The sequence below is a fragment of the Camelus bactrianus genome, chromosome 10, assembly GCF_048773025.1.
Source record: "Camelus bactrianus isolate YW-2024 breed Bactrian camel chromosome 10, ASM4877302v1, whole genome shotgun sequence".
NCBI lineage: Eukaryota > Metazoa > Chordata > Mammalia > Artiodactyla > Camelidae > Camelus > Camelus bactrianus.
This window is the reverse complement of record NC_133548.1, coordinates 31,935,014-31,949,745: the sequence shown is the minus strand read 5'-3', so window position 1 is coordinate 31,949,745 and position 14,732 is coordinate 31,935,014.

The following is a 14,732-nucleotide window of genomic DNA, read 5'->3' as shown; positions in this document are numbered from 1 at the left end:
GTCCCCAGCTGTCGCGAGAGCGTCTGTGGAATTAGGGATGTCAGGTTACCACCACCCGCTATCTTTCCCACTCTCTTGCTCAGACCAGTTTTCCACCCTTTCCAGTCTTCATCTCTCTACTCTCTCTCCAGGGAGCTCCTTCACTTCTTAACATATCCAACTTAATTCCATGGTCCCTCACGCCAGTCTATCGTCAGGGTTCTCAATTCCATCACCTCATTGTTCTTACTTCAAACTTCAATTTGGATCCATCCAGCTACCTTGGATCTGGAAAATGACTGCAGAACGTATTCATGATGTCCAGCTTAAACTGGGTTCTCCCCACTGCTTACTGCTTCTTTTATGTTGCACTAGCTCTTTCTTTTTTGTTCTCAGCACCATCCCCCTCAAACTGTCTTCGTTCTGTTAAAGTCTCCAGACCCACCACTTCCCAGTCACTTTCCGCAGAGGTAGGACAACTCTTGCTTCACGCACTGACAATGACCAGCACCTCTGCTCAGCACTATTAGATGAATTTATATGTATTAACTCAGTAACTCCTTACAAAACACCGACAGGGTGACGGATTATCATCACCTAGGGAACAAGGTATTAGTATGTTAAATAACTTGCCCAAGGGTATACAACTGGGGCGAGTTGGGATTTAAATCCACAAAATCTGTCTCCAAAGCCTGTGCTCTTAACACTGTGCTATGCCACCAACTGCTTTTAAAAGCCCAGACTGAAGCTTCCTCACTTCCTTGCCACCTGTAAGCCTAAAACCTTTATTGTATCCACGTTATTCTTTGTCTTGTAATCCTGTTGAAACTGAAAAAAGTCGTTGCCCCTCGTCTGTCTCGAGTAAATCTCTCCATTTCTGTTCCCATAACATTTCCCTCCCAGAAGCCTCCTCAGAGATCTTGCTCTATACAATATTCCCTTGCCTTGTTACCCTCTTTATATTGCCTCTTTCCTTACATATTTAAATACTATATGTTCAACTCTTCCCCTCTTATAATAAACCAAAACCCTTTGAAGAACAACTAATTATAACTGTTGCCCATCCTCTGTATTTACAGTAAATATCCAGGAGAGTTGCCTGTAATTCCCATCTCCTCTTCTTTACATCCAGTGTAATATTTGGCTCAGAGACCTGCTTCGACTCTTACTACTACATTAATACCTATTTCAAAATGATCAGTAACAGTCTTCCTGCTGAAGTCAATAGATACTTTTTACTAGGTGACTTTTGCAAAGTGTTAGAAACTGCAGAGAGATCTCTTGAGAGAGTTAGGCTTAGGAAGATTAAATAATCTTGCCCTCCAGTAGCACTCCAAACCATTGACCACTCCCTTCTTGAAACTCTCCTCTGTAGGAAAAATACAACTTAGAAAAATCATGTAATCTTGCTCATGATCACAATCCAGAAATTGATTTGAAATCCTACATTTCCTCCAATACACCATGCTACCTCAAGAATGTATATTTTGAAAATTTATTATTTTATATTTGGTTAGGTCCTAGGAATACAAAGAGGAGTCAAAGAAGTCAGATAAACTAGCAACAATTAAAAAAATAATAGAACGGTGTGTTGTGAGCTGGAATAACGATGTATGTTATGCAGAAACATAAGAGCTTCAAATTATGTTTGAAGGTGAAGCCTTCAAGAAGAATGCCAAGAAGTCTTTCCAGTGGAGTAACCAGACTGGCCACTCTCATTCATTTCATTCTTCCAACTTTCTGATCTGCCTCTGCCCTGCTGGAATGATACTTCCACAGGTGGATTCACCTAGAACCACCCGTAGTTTGTATAATACCTTTAGAGTAGGATTATAATTAAAAAATAGGGTAAAGACAGACCCTGGAGGTGGATCTGGAAGTGTCTGAGCTGGACTTTAAAGAATGTATAGGAGTTCATTGGGAAACCAAAGTCAGAAAAAGCATTCCTGATGGAAGCAGCAGCATGTCAAAAGGGCAGGGGGCATGGAACAGTACCATGGGTTTGAGGAATAAATGACTACTGTCAAATTGTTATCACTCTTTACTTATCACTTCTCATTGCCTTTTCCCTCTCTTACTCTGTAAGGAAACAAAAAGAACAGAAGGGCAAAAATTGAAATAAAACAATAGTTAGATGATTCAGGCACCATGCGGCTTCCATAAAAGAATGCTTCAGGGTTGCATGTCTGAGACTTCTTAGGAAGCAGGCAGTGGAATCCCTGAGTCCAAACCCTGCCTTCACCTGCCTTCACTTGAACACTGTGATCTTGCATGAGCCTCAACTCCTTTTTCCACACCTGTAAAATTGGGCTGATAATATCTAAAAACATAGGATTGTTATGAGCATTAGAAATAGTAAGTAAGCAAGGAAGGAACTGGATCCAGTACCAGTTGGCTAGTAGTTACTTGATAATGGTAGTTGTAGTTATATTCTACTGTGGATTACACTGTAGAATCCCCACATGGAAAAGTACCTTAGATCTCAACCAGTCTAGTCTCCCATCTGATGCTTTAAATCCCCTGTCAATATGTTAGTTTTGTGGCAGTCCCTCCTTCTTTTGGTTAAATTATGGATAGGAAACTTACTCCAGCCCATTCAATTTTTTGACCTCTCTAGTCATAGGAACCTGTTACTTCAACCCACAAGTTCTAGTTCTGCCCTCAAGGGCCTCATGCAATTAACCTATTGTTCTCTACAGGACGAGAAGGCTGCGGGAAGAGGCTGAGGTTGTCAGAAGCTAGGAGCTTGGAGGAGGAGCCCCACAAGTTAGGAATCAGACCTCTGAGGAGGGGGAAGTCTGCCAAGCTGAACTAGTACCAGGGGAGGTTGGATGCGGGCGGGCTGGGAATCCTGCAGAACTAGGGATCAGAGATCTCTTAGGAGGGGTTACTTTCTGCCACGTGCCTGTATGGTATAGGAAGAGCAATGAAACCAATCCCGGGCATGGAGAAGGAATTTAGAAACTGGAAATTACTGCTGCTGGGGTGAATTGCTACTACCAGGTGAAGTGTCATTGCGACGGTGTCATGAGAGCAAGAACACTATACATAGAGTCCCATCCTTCCTCTCCAACCACCTTCCAGTTCCCCTTTGGCACCTCCAAGCAGCTAAACCCACAAGGACTCCAGCTGGCTAAATTTCTGGCTCTTTTATTTCTAAAGAGAAGTAAAGTATGCAGAGTCCCAGCCCTGGCTTCTCAAAGTACTATATGGAAGAATGGGTTCAGAGCTTAAAGGCAACAGATCGATCAGGGCAACGGCAATCATCATGCCCTAAATCACTTTGCAGTCCTTCAGATGTACATCTTTGAGAGTGGTTGCAAATCTCCCACTATCCAGGTTGATTACCTGTATCACACCACAGTCAGCCAATGCCCTGCACTGGACATAAGTCTTAATATGTGACGTGACCAAGAGTAAAAGGGGCCAGGGTATTAGCTTTTCAAACCTGGACAGTATGTTTGCATAAAAATCACCTTTGCAAAAAGTGAACATGATATAACTGGGAAATCCATTATAAAAACTCCTGAATACTAAACGCAAGCAGAATCAATATTCCTGCTTGTTCACGTTTGGCTGGTGTAGAGCTGAAATTCTCAAAGTAAACTCTGGAAAATACCACCCACTCAAAATGTTTATAATTTTACATGAAAAACAAAATAAGTAAACAAGCCACCTTCCCTCCTACTTAAAAATGGATACTGAGTTTAAGTAAATTTTAGACATTCTGGGTTAAACAAAGTTAAATACTTTAGGCCTATTGAGAAGCAATAACATGCTAAAGTGATTAAGAACTTTCAGAAGGGTTTATCTAACACGGTGATTCTCTAATTTATTTGCTTGTGGAATCCCTTTTCAGTGTGCCACCCATAATCTCTCTTACTTCTACGTGAAGGATTCTAGATTAAAGATAGTAGTAATTTCCTAATTAAATTTATAAGCTTTTGCACAGCAAAGGAAACCATAAGCAAAATAAAAAGATAACCTACAGAATGGAAGAAAATATTTGCAAAAGACTGACAAAGGCTTAATTTCCAGAATATATAAACAGCTCCTACAAGTTAATAAGAAAAGACAACTCAATCCAAAAATGGGCAGAAGACCTAAACAAGCAATTCTCTAATGAGGGCATACAAATGGCCAATAGGCCCATGAAAAAATACTTAACATCACTAATTATCAGAGAAATGCAAATCAAAATCACAATGGGTATCATCTCTCACCAGTCAGAAAGGCCATCATTCAAAAGTCACAAATGTTAAATGCTGGAGAGGCTGTGGAGAAAAGGGAAGCCTCCTACACTGTTAGTGGGAATGTAGTTTGGTGCAGCCATTATGGAAAACAGTATGGCGATTCCTCAAAAAACTAAAAATAGACTTACCATATGATCTAGCAATTCCACTCCTGGGCATATATCCAGAGGGAACCTTAATTCAAAAAGACACATGCACCCCGTAAATGTTCACAGCAGCACTATTTACAACAGCCAAGACATGGAAACAACATAAATGTCCATCAACAGATGACTGGATAAGAAGGTGTGGTATATTTGTACAATGGAATACTATTCAGCTGTAAAAAAAAAAAAAAAAGAAGAGTAAAATAATGCCATTTGCAGCAACATGAATGGACCTGGAGTCTGTCATTCTAAGTGAAGTAAGCCAGAAAGAAAAAGAAACATACTATATGATATCACTCATATGTGGACTCTAAAAAAAAAAGATGAATAAACTTATTTACAAAACAGAAACAGACTCACAGACTTAGAAAACAAACTTATGGTTTACCAGAGGGGGAAAAGAGTAGAAAGGAATAAACTGGAATTTCGAGATTTGCAGATACGAACTAACATATATAGCACAGATCAACAGCAAGTTTATACTGTATAGCACAGGAAACTATATTCAATATCTTGTAGTAACCTATGGTGAAAAAAATATGAAAATGAATGTATATATGTTCATGTATGACTGAAACATTATGCTGTACACCAGAAATTGACACAACATTGTAAACTGACTATACTTCAATAAAAATATATATATAATAAAGATAGTAATTATTTCTGAATAACTAAATATTATGTTATATTACTTTAAGCATAACCTTGTAATGGCATAAATTATATCAATAACTCAAAATCAATATTTAAATCAGATTTTCCCACATTCAATTATTTGCCTCATTTTCCATCTAAGCAAAATTTGCTGATTTTTTGTTTTATATCTTCAACGGCTGTTCATAATGCAAGTAAGATTAGCTTGTTAAAGTGTTTCCACACTGCTCCTGGTATTCTGATAAATACATACTGATGAAATCAGTTACAGTGGCATTGCACTAATAGATGATATATCTATATCCTGTAAAACAAGATAAGATTTATCAAATAGAGTGTCTACACAATTTTCCTTAGTTTAAATATTAAACATTTTCTTTCATTTTTTGCAAATGAAGTCTTTTCAGGTTTGTGTCTCTTTAGCTCTTTTCTATCATCCTTAGTATTTCAAAACTTGACAATTTAGCAACTGAATTTATAGAAGCATTTAAATTTATCCTTCACATTTATTATTTTTTTAAGCTTGCCATGTTTGACATTTACATAATTAGATTTTACTTTTGAAAGATTATACAAATGTAGTGTCTAGCTCTTTAAAAATTAACCTTTAAGCTTTACCACATAAATGAAACAACTTGTGAAGAAATACAAATGGAATATCAACATTAATCTATCTTGTACCACTATTCACAGGTTTTCTGTTTTGTTAGTTTGCTTTCTGGGTTTCCAATGGGCCGTGTAATCCATTTAGGGGCATTAATAAACTTTATATATTTATTTTTATTTCAATAAAACTATCTTTAGATTTGAAATTACTTTCCACAGTAAGTGAGAGAATTTTGACTAGTTTATATATTTAGAATTTTCCTATAACTTTTTAAAATAACTTTGAGGAAGTAAATCTTTTTTTGTTTTAGATCCTAAGATTCTTTAAACCCTGCAAAGTTTTCTTACAATTAAAGACTGTTCCCTTTCCAGGATAAGATGCTATTTTTCTATTTAGTAAATAGGATGTTGACAGATTTATCACTCTTTCTTTTGCGTAATTCTTTCAATCTATAAATACCTAGATCCATTGAATGACTCCTCTGTTCCAGGCTCTGTGTCTTGTGGTGGAATTTTCATAGTGAACGAGGCAGAATTTCTATATGAATGGGTCCCCTGTAAAGTGATACAAGTGTAGGGCTGACTTCATGGGTGTACAATCGGTGTAGTCACACTGGGAGTCACAAAAGTATAGTTGATTTACAATATTGTGTAAGTTTCAGATGTATAACAAAGTGATTCAATTATATACACACATATATATTCTTTTTCAGATTCGTTATTACAGGATATTGAATATAGTTCCCTGTTCTATCTTTATCTATTTTATATATAGTACTGTGTATATGTTAATCTCAAACTCCTGATTTATCCCTCCTGCCCACCCCTTTCTCCTTTGGTAACCATAGTTTGTTTTCTATATCTGTGAGTCATTTCTGGCTTATAAATAAGTTCATTTGCATCATTTTTTTTTAGATTCCACATATAAGTGATCTCATATAATATTTGTCTTTCTCTGTCTGACATAATTTACTTAATATGATAATCCCCATCCATGTTGCTGCAAATGGCATTATTTCATTCTTTTTTATAGCTGAGTAATATTCCTATATATATATATATATTATACATACATTGTATATATATATAAATAAGCTTTATTCAGTCATCTGTCAGTGGACATTTAGGTTGTTTCCATGTCTTGGCTGTTGTAAATGGTGCAGCTGTGAACATTGGGGTGTGTGTATCTTTTCGAGTTAGACTTTTCTCCAGATATGTACCCAGGAGTGAGGTTGCTGGATCATATGGTAACTATAGTTTTAATTTCTTAAGGAACCTCCATACTGTTTTCCATAGTCACTGCTCCAATTTACATTGCCACCAACAGTGTAGGAGGGTTCCTTTTTCTCCACACCCTTTCTAGCATTTATCATTTGTAGACTTTAAATGTCATTTTTATTATTATTTCATGTATGGCGTTAATAGATTTTTTTTTCTTTTCTGTACCTGTGCAATTAAATTGTGAATTCTAGGCTATGTAGACTTTTAATATGTCTATATGAAGGCACATCTTTTTCAATTCAATCTATCACTTCATCCTGTCAAGGGTCTTTTCTGTTGTTTATAGCACAGTGCCTTATATCATCTGCTGACTAGATCAGCATGTTATCTTCCAAATTTGTGATGAAAATTTTGCAGCAGGGCTGAGAAGACTGCTCTACATCACTGCACTGAAGGTTCATCAATAATTATTTACCAGTGCCTTTTGGAAGAACTGTTTATTCAGTTACAAATTCTCTCAGATTTAAAGTCGGCAAGTTTTGATTATATCCATCTTGTCCATATCAATATTATGAAAGACTTTTTCAAATATATTGTTGGAACCTCGATACTCTTTAGGTTACTAGCCTACATTGAAGCTCGTTCAGTAAACTTCTCCCTAACGTAGAAATTAACTTAGATAAGAAAATCTTTTGAATAGGCTTTTAAAATCCTATTTATGTACAATCTGCATTTACCCAAACCCCACTGAGTAGCAATGAAAACAGGTTGGGCAGAAAAAGCAGAGGCTTCGGTGTGAAAAATATTCAAAATTTTCTGAGCGCACACACAGACACAGAAAACAAACTTACAGTTACTAGAGGGGAAGCGGGGAAGGGATAAATTGGGCGTTATAGATTTGCAGATACTAACTACTGTATACAAAATATATAAGCAACAGTTTTCTTCTGTATAGCACAGGGGACTCTATTCAGTATCTTGTAGTAATCTATAATGAAAAATAATATGAAAAGGAATAGATGTATTTTATGTATGACTGAAACATTATGCTGTACACCAGAAATTGACACAACATTGTGAATTGACTATACTACAATAATAAAATAAAATAAAAAGTAAAAAACAAAACCAAAAAACTTTCTGTGTTCTATTTTGGCATAAGCTGCCTTAGGTGCAGCTAAACTGTGTCTCTGTTTTGCAGTCAGTAAAATGGGGCTCATCTGTCTATTTCCTAGAGTTGTAAGATTTAAGGAATAATGTAAAGGGCGGTAAAATATTATTTTACTTTCCCTTTAAACTATTTGGGGATAATTTCCTGTGGCTAAAGTTCGCACAGAGACAGCTAAAGAGGAAATAGATTTGAATGAGTTCCCAAAGGACATACAGCCTCTTTCTCCATATGAATCAATAGAATGCAGAATAATTTTTTAGACTATTGCAAAGTATTATTATGAATAGCTTAGAATAATGCTTCGAATCAGAGGACCTAACTACTTTACTACTATTTTTTTTTCGAGAGTCGTTTGAAGTCGTGCAGCTGAGGTGTAAGTGTCTAATCTCTCAGCAACATCTCTTCAATCTGTTCATGTTTTGAAAAAAATCCAGCAAGTGGCGCCACAACCACAATATTCACATAGGAACAAGTTGGTAGTGAAGAAGAAAACAAAAATCATGACGTAGCCAGAAGATGGTGCTAGTGGACCAGTCTTTAAAAATCAATGGCCGCATTTGAAATAGGCAACTTCAATTTTGGTGAATTCCAGGGTTTATAATCATGGTGTTGTGGACCCCATTGTTTAAAATTCTTCAAAATCTTCAGTAGTTTCAAATGTAAACTTCAAATATATTATTTTACAGTAAAAGAACCCTGGCCAGCTCATGAAAGCAAGAAATACTTGTCTACTCTGCTTTTTATAACTCACAATCATTGCAAAGAAACAATATTATCTTTATTTTTTTTTTAATTTACTGTTTCTCTAGCTTCACGAGTTTCAAGATTGTACTTTTTTTTTAAATATAAGGGCTTATCATCCACCTCTAAATTCCTAGCTCTTTTCCTCTTATTTTCCACTATTTTCCACTTCTTAGGAAGAGGGAACACTGAATTAGAAGATGTAGAACCTGCAGATACACTTCCTGACATACCCAAATCAGAGGAAAAAATGTTTTGCAACATTTCTTCTATTGTACTTGGTTAACTTTTCTAAAAATGAATAACATTTTTTGTATATTCTGTTGTGAATGTTCAAGTCTTTAATCACTTTTAAATAATAGAAAATAAAAATTAAACTGCTTTATAACTGTTTTAAACTTTCCAATAGACAAAAATTATGTTCTAAAAATTGGTGCTGGTTCATTTGGAATTCCAAACACTTGTCTATTAGATATCTCTTAAATGCATCCTTTCTCACCAGTCACCCCATTCCTTCATCCTCTAACCATGGTCCAGCTACTGGACCATTCCAACAGCCTCTTTGTAATTGACTTACACTCCCTCTTGCTCCCCTCCAACCTGTATTCCCTCATGAGATTAAAGCGATATGTTGTAAATACAAATTTGATCATTTCACTCTTGTTCTCAGAGCTCTTCAGTAAACTTTAGAAACAGCCAAACCTCAAGCATTCCCCAAATTCACTTCTTCAGGTCCCTCTCATACCATTCTTCTCAAGTATTTTCTGTGCCTTTGCTATATGACCTTTCTCAGACAACGCTCCCTCCTCCTACCAGTCTTGTACTTGTCTTCTTTCAATTAGCAAATCTGTTCTCTCATGTCTCCGTCTAGGTGTCTCATATACATTCTTTGGATCACAGCTCACAGCATCGCTTTCTCAGGGAAGCTTACCCGGATCACTCAGGGTATCAGAACTTTCTAGTCTGCGCTCCCGTAGCACTGGGTAAGTCTCCTTTATGGCTCTCCCCTCTGTAACTGGACATGGTTTATGGGAGGTAGATTGATCAATGTCTTTTTTACCCTAACTCTAACATAAGCTTCATGAAGACAGAGGAGTGTTCACTTTTCTTTTTTTTTTTTTTAACATTATTTTATTGAGTTATAGTCGTTTTACAATGTTGTGTCAAATTCCAGTGTAGAGCACAATTTTTCAGTTATACATAGACATACATATATTCATTGTCACATTTTTTTTCGCTGTGAGCTACCACAAGATCTTATATATATTTCCCTGTGCTTCACTTTTCTTACTATTGTATTCCCAGTGAGTGGGAGTGTCATTCATGACATGTGGGAAGCTCTCAATAAATCTTGTAGGTTGATGGAATGAATGATCAAAAAAAAAAAAAATCGGACGAACCTGGAAAGTGTAATTGATTTCATGGGTTCAGAATATCTTCTACTGGCAGGATGTTTACCCTTAAGAGGAAGCTCAGGACGCAGATCATAGCTGTCTTCAGGAATCTACGAGGCTGTCCTGCAAAAGAAGGGGAAGCTCATTCTTTGTGCCTCCAAAGGGTTGATCTAAGACCAAAAGCTTAGAGAAAGAATTCAATCCAAGATTTAAAAAACTAAGTATCTGAAAAATAAGACAAATTCCTGCAATAGGTGTCTATAAGTTAGAGATATTTGAATATGAGTTAGTAGTCCATTTGGTGAAGGGCAGAAAAGAGAATTCAAGAAGCAATAGGGCAATTAAATGGCCTCTGAAGTCCCTTTGAGCTTTGAGATCCTGTAGGGGTGTGATTTGTTAAAAAGATACCTCTGTCTCTGCCATGCTGACTGCACACTGAGACCAGTGCTGAATGGCATGTGGGTTCCTCCTTAGAGTTCCTAGGATTAAGTTCCATTGTGTTTAGGACTTGAAAGAATACGTGATTTCCTAACATGATCTGTACCACTGATTTCAGCTTAAATTCATATTGTCAACTTCTTTTTGGGATACTCTTGAAACAAAACGTAACTAGAATTTGCTTCAGATGTATTATTTTCTCTGATAACTGAAATTGTCTATTCCAAAGTACATTTTTAATTTAACGTTTATTGGGTCACACTTACAGATAAATTTGGGGGAATACATTTGGATGTTGGAACAATAAAACTTGCTTAATTTGTTTCTTGTGGGTGACCTAAATCTTGTATTTCAAATACAGTGATCTTCTCAGCTTTGTCCATAAACACAAATGGTTAATGAGCTCTTTGTCCTGTGAACCTATTTTGATTCTATTGCAGGAAAAGGGGTCAAGATACCTATACTAATATATAAGCGCCTCACTTGTGTGCCTTATTTTTATATTTTATATTAAATTATATTTTATATTAAATTACAAACAAAAATATTAGTTTATCCTCAGGCCTCATAATATATCAATTAAGCAGTTCTTAACATTTTTTTGTAGATTGCAAACAAAACCTACATTTGGAGAGTTTTCCTCATCAATTTAATCCCAAGGACACATTTTTTCGTGAACGAAAATGAGGAAACAACCTCAAAGTTGATTAATGGGATAAAGTTTAAATAAACTGCATATGACAAGTGGGCTACAATGCAGCCTTTTAGAAGAATGAAGTAGTGTAATGTATGCTGACATGGAAATATGGCCATAATATATTATTAAGAAAAAAATATCCATTAACAAACATTATGTACAGCGTTTTTCCATTAAAGAAAACAATGATGTAAATCTACCAAAAGATGTCAGAAAGCTTTTCTCTGAACTGGTAGCAGTGATTATCTCCAGGCAGTGGGACTGCATATTGGAATGTCTGCAAACGTGAGAATTGGAATCTCCCTTTATACACATTTGAGACACTTTACTGTGGGTCAGATGTTTTCCCACATGCATTTATCTTTAAAAAAATAAACCTAAGAAGGACACAAAGTAATATACCCTACTGTTAACTTTCTTCTATAAGAATGAAGAGGAGGAAATGAATCATAGCCAAACAGAGACAAAGTTGATATTCATTTCCAGTGTCCACTGTCAAAATTCAGGTGGGAGGAATAACAATGAAATCGTACCTGGAGATGAGAATAAGTAAACTATACTTTCAAATCCTTCTTGTTCTTGTTCCAGCTCAAGGAGAAACTCTAGACTTCTGCAAAGTCTCTCTCTACCTAACGTTTCCTTTGGGCCCAGGGGACTCCCCCAGCTCCAGCCCGCTCTGCTTTGTCCTGCCCTGTTGCACACCTCTGTCTCCCTGCAGGACTGCTGCTCCTGCTTGGCTGGGCACAGTGGTCATGGTGGGGGTATTAGAACGTTTTGCTATTGTACTATGACCATGGTTTAGACTTGAGGAAGGAACCTGCATATAAGAATGAACAAAGGGCACTTCTAGAAACAGTAAAGTGACCAACTTAATTTAAATAAGAAATTTGTGTTGGGGAGAAACGGCATGAGACTTAAAAGGAGTGTTTTTGTTATATGAGATATAATACTTTCACCCACAACATAATAAAATTTAGGTAAACCAGTAAGGTTGCATGCAAAAAATAGAAATGAACGTATTCTAAACAGAAAGGAATTTCATCCAAGATGTTCGGTGCTTACAGAATTGTTGGAAGGTCTGAAAGAACAGGCTTCTGGGCCAGACATTCTGGACTGGCTTCCAGAATAAGGCAGAGCTCGGCCACCAGGGGCGCTTCTCTCTCAGAGGCAGCCACTGCTTCTGCGACAACGGCCTCTTGCTCTGGAGGAAGAGCAAGGTGAAGCTGTTATTAGGATGCTGGAACTCCAGACTAGGAAGTCACTGTGTTTCCACATCCATAAAACTGGAACATGTACCCTGGTATGTGGCTGTGGGGAAGACTCACATTTCTAAATTGTCGGCAGCAAGAACCAGGAGCGGTAGGGAAGTGGCCGGTTCTTCATCCTGCTTTCCAAATCTCTCGCAGGTACTGACTATGTCTTTTGCATCCAGAACACTGGCCTGCAAGAGTACCGGGGGAAGGTGGATGGTAACTTCCCAAACCCTCCAAAGTGAAAAAGAGTGAAACGGAGGTTGAGAATCAAAGTATCCACCACATACAGGGATGTTTGCAGTAGGGAAAAAATTACTAATAATTTGGACATCCAAATACAGTAGCTTTTACATTCTGTCACTTATCTATTTTCTTTCCGTATCTTAGCCTCTCTCTCCTATCTATCTATCTGTCTATCTATCTAATCTCATCTACTCAGCTGGAAATAGTTATTACTTTTCTAGCTTGTTCAACAGACCTTTCCATCCTTCTCTAGGTAAAAAACAGTATCTCTCTTCCTTTAAGGAAACTCTACCTCAATCCATATCCATGTTGTCCGGGCTAACACATTTTAGCCCCTCTAGCCCAGTACCCCCAAATCTCACTTATAGGTTGCATGAACCAAAAAGTTCATTTTTTCCCCTAATCATTATTGACTTTAGCATTTATCAGTCGTGTCTGGATCATAGACTATGAAATACATTGTAACTTGTAATTTTCATGGATTAATATGGACTGAGACAGAGAGAGAGAAATGTTTATTATGAGGAATTGACTCACACTATTAAGGAAGCTGAGAAGATCTGTGGTCTGCAGACTGTAGACCCAGGAAAGTCAGTGCTATAATTCAGTCTAAGTCTGAAAGCTTAAGAACCAGGGGAATAATGGTTTAAATCCCTGTCCGAGGCCCAGAGAAGATGCGATGTGATGTCCCAACTGAAGCAAGAAGGCAAGAAGTGAAAAAGAAAGTGAATTCCAAGTTCTTCTACCTTTAGTTCTATTTAGCACTCAACAGATTGGATGATACCCATCTGTATTAGGGAGTCCAGTCTTCTTTACTGAGTCCACTGATTCAAATGCTCATCTCATCTTAAAACACCCTTACAGAAGTGTCCAGAAATATTTTTATGATATTTCTACTAGTTAATTGGACTGAGGAAAATTTAGAAATTCAGTGTAATGCTATGAATTGTGTTATGAATGTTGCCAATGTTAAGATTCATATGCAAAAATATTAGATGCTGTTTTAATTCCCTTCATTTACCTTTTCTGTCTATTTAGAGCAGCATTTCTCAATGGTTAGTCCTCATGCTATGGGGACAACTGTTGATCGGCCTTTTGCCCCATCCCTTTCTGCACCCCTCGTGGGACAAGGTGAAACTCATCCTCTTTGTGGTTCTGCCCTCTATTCCTCTTTCTCGCGTTTGGGATTTTTAGATGCTGTGACGTATCACTGGTTTTATGGGAAACATTAGGACATGGGAAACAGTCTATTAGAAGATATCAAATATAAGGGCTTTAGAGTCAGACAAACTTGCATTTGAAGACCAGCTCCATCTTTTATTAATTTCATAGTCCTGGAAAAATCACTTGGAATCTCAGTTTAGTTATTTATAAGGTAGGAATTTTATAGCCATTGGAGATAAAGCACAAAAGTGAGGTGTTTAGCATACAAGAGGTTAATGTTCAAGAAACAAGCTGTCAATATTATCATGATCCGGTTTATGCAGTTTGGTGAATAACACATTAATGAACGTGTTTCCTGTACATTATTATAATTTTCATTTGTATTTATCTTTAAAAAGTGATTGCTACTAACAGGGCTGTGCTTTTTCTTTAACATAAAGATTTATAAAATGTACTTATTTGAGATGAAATAAGGCTGATGACTCAGGTTCGAGATTGTTTTCTGGAGCAGATGATACTAAGAAAGCAACACTACAAAAAAATTTCTATCATGTGGGGAGTATTTTAGCCCAATCTATTTCATTCACACACGCGATTGCAAAGTATGCTATCTGGGTGTGGGTGTTGACTGAGGACTTCCTGCACTGTGATAAATTCTGTTTTAGATGTCTGTCCTAAAGCCTTCTAGTTTAGCAGTATCCCAGCAAGTCAGCAGCGTTTTCTGCGGTGCAATTAGAATAGTTTTCAGTTGAATCCTTCTTTCCCCTTT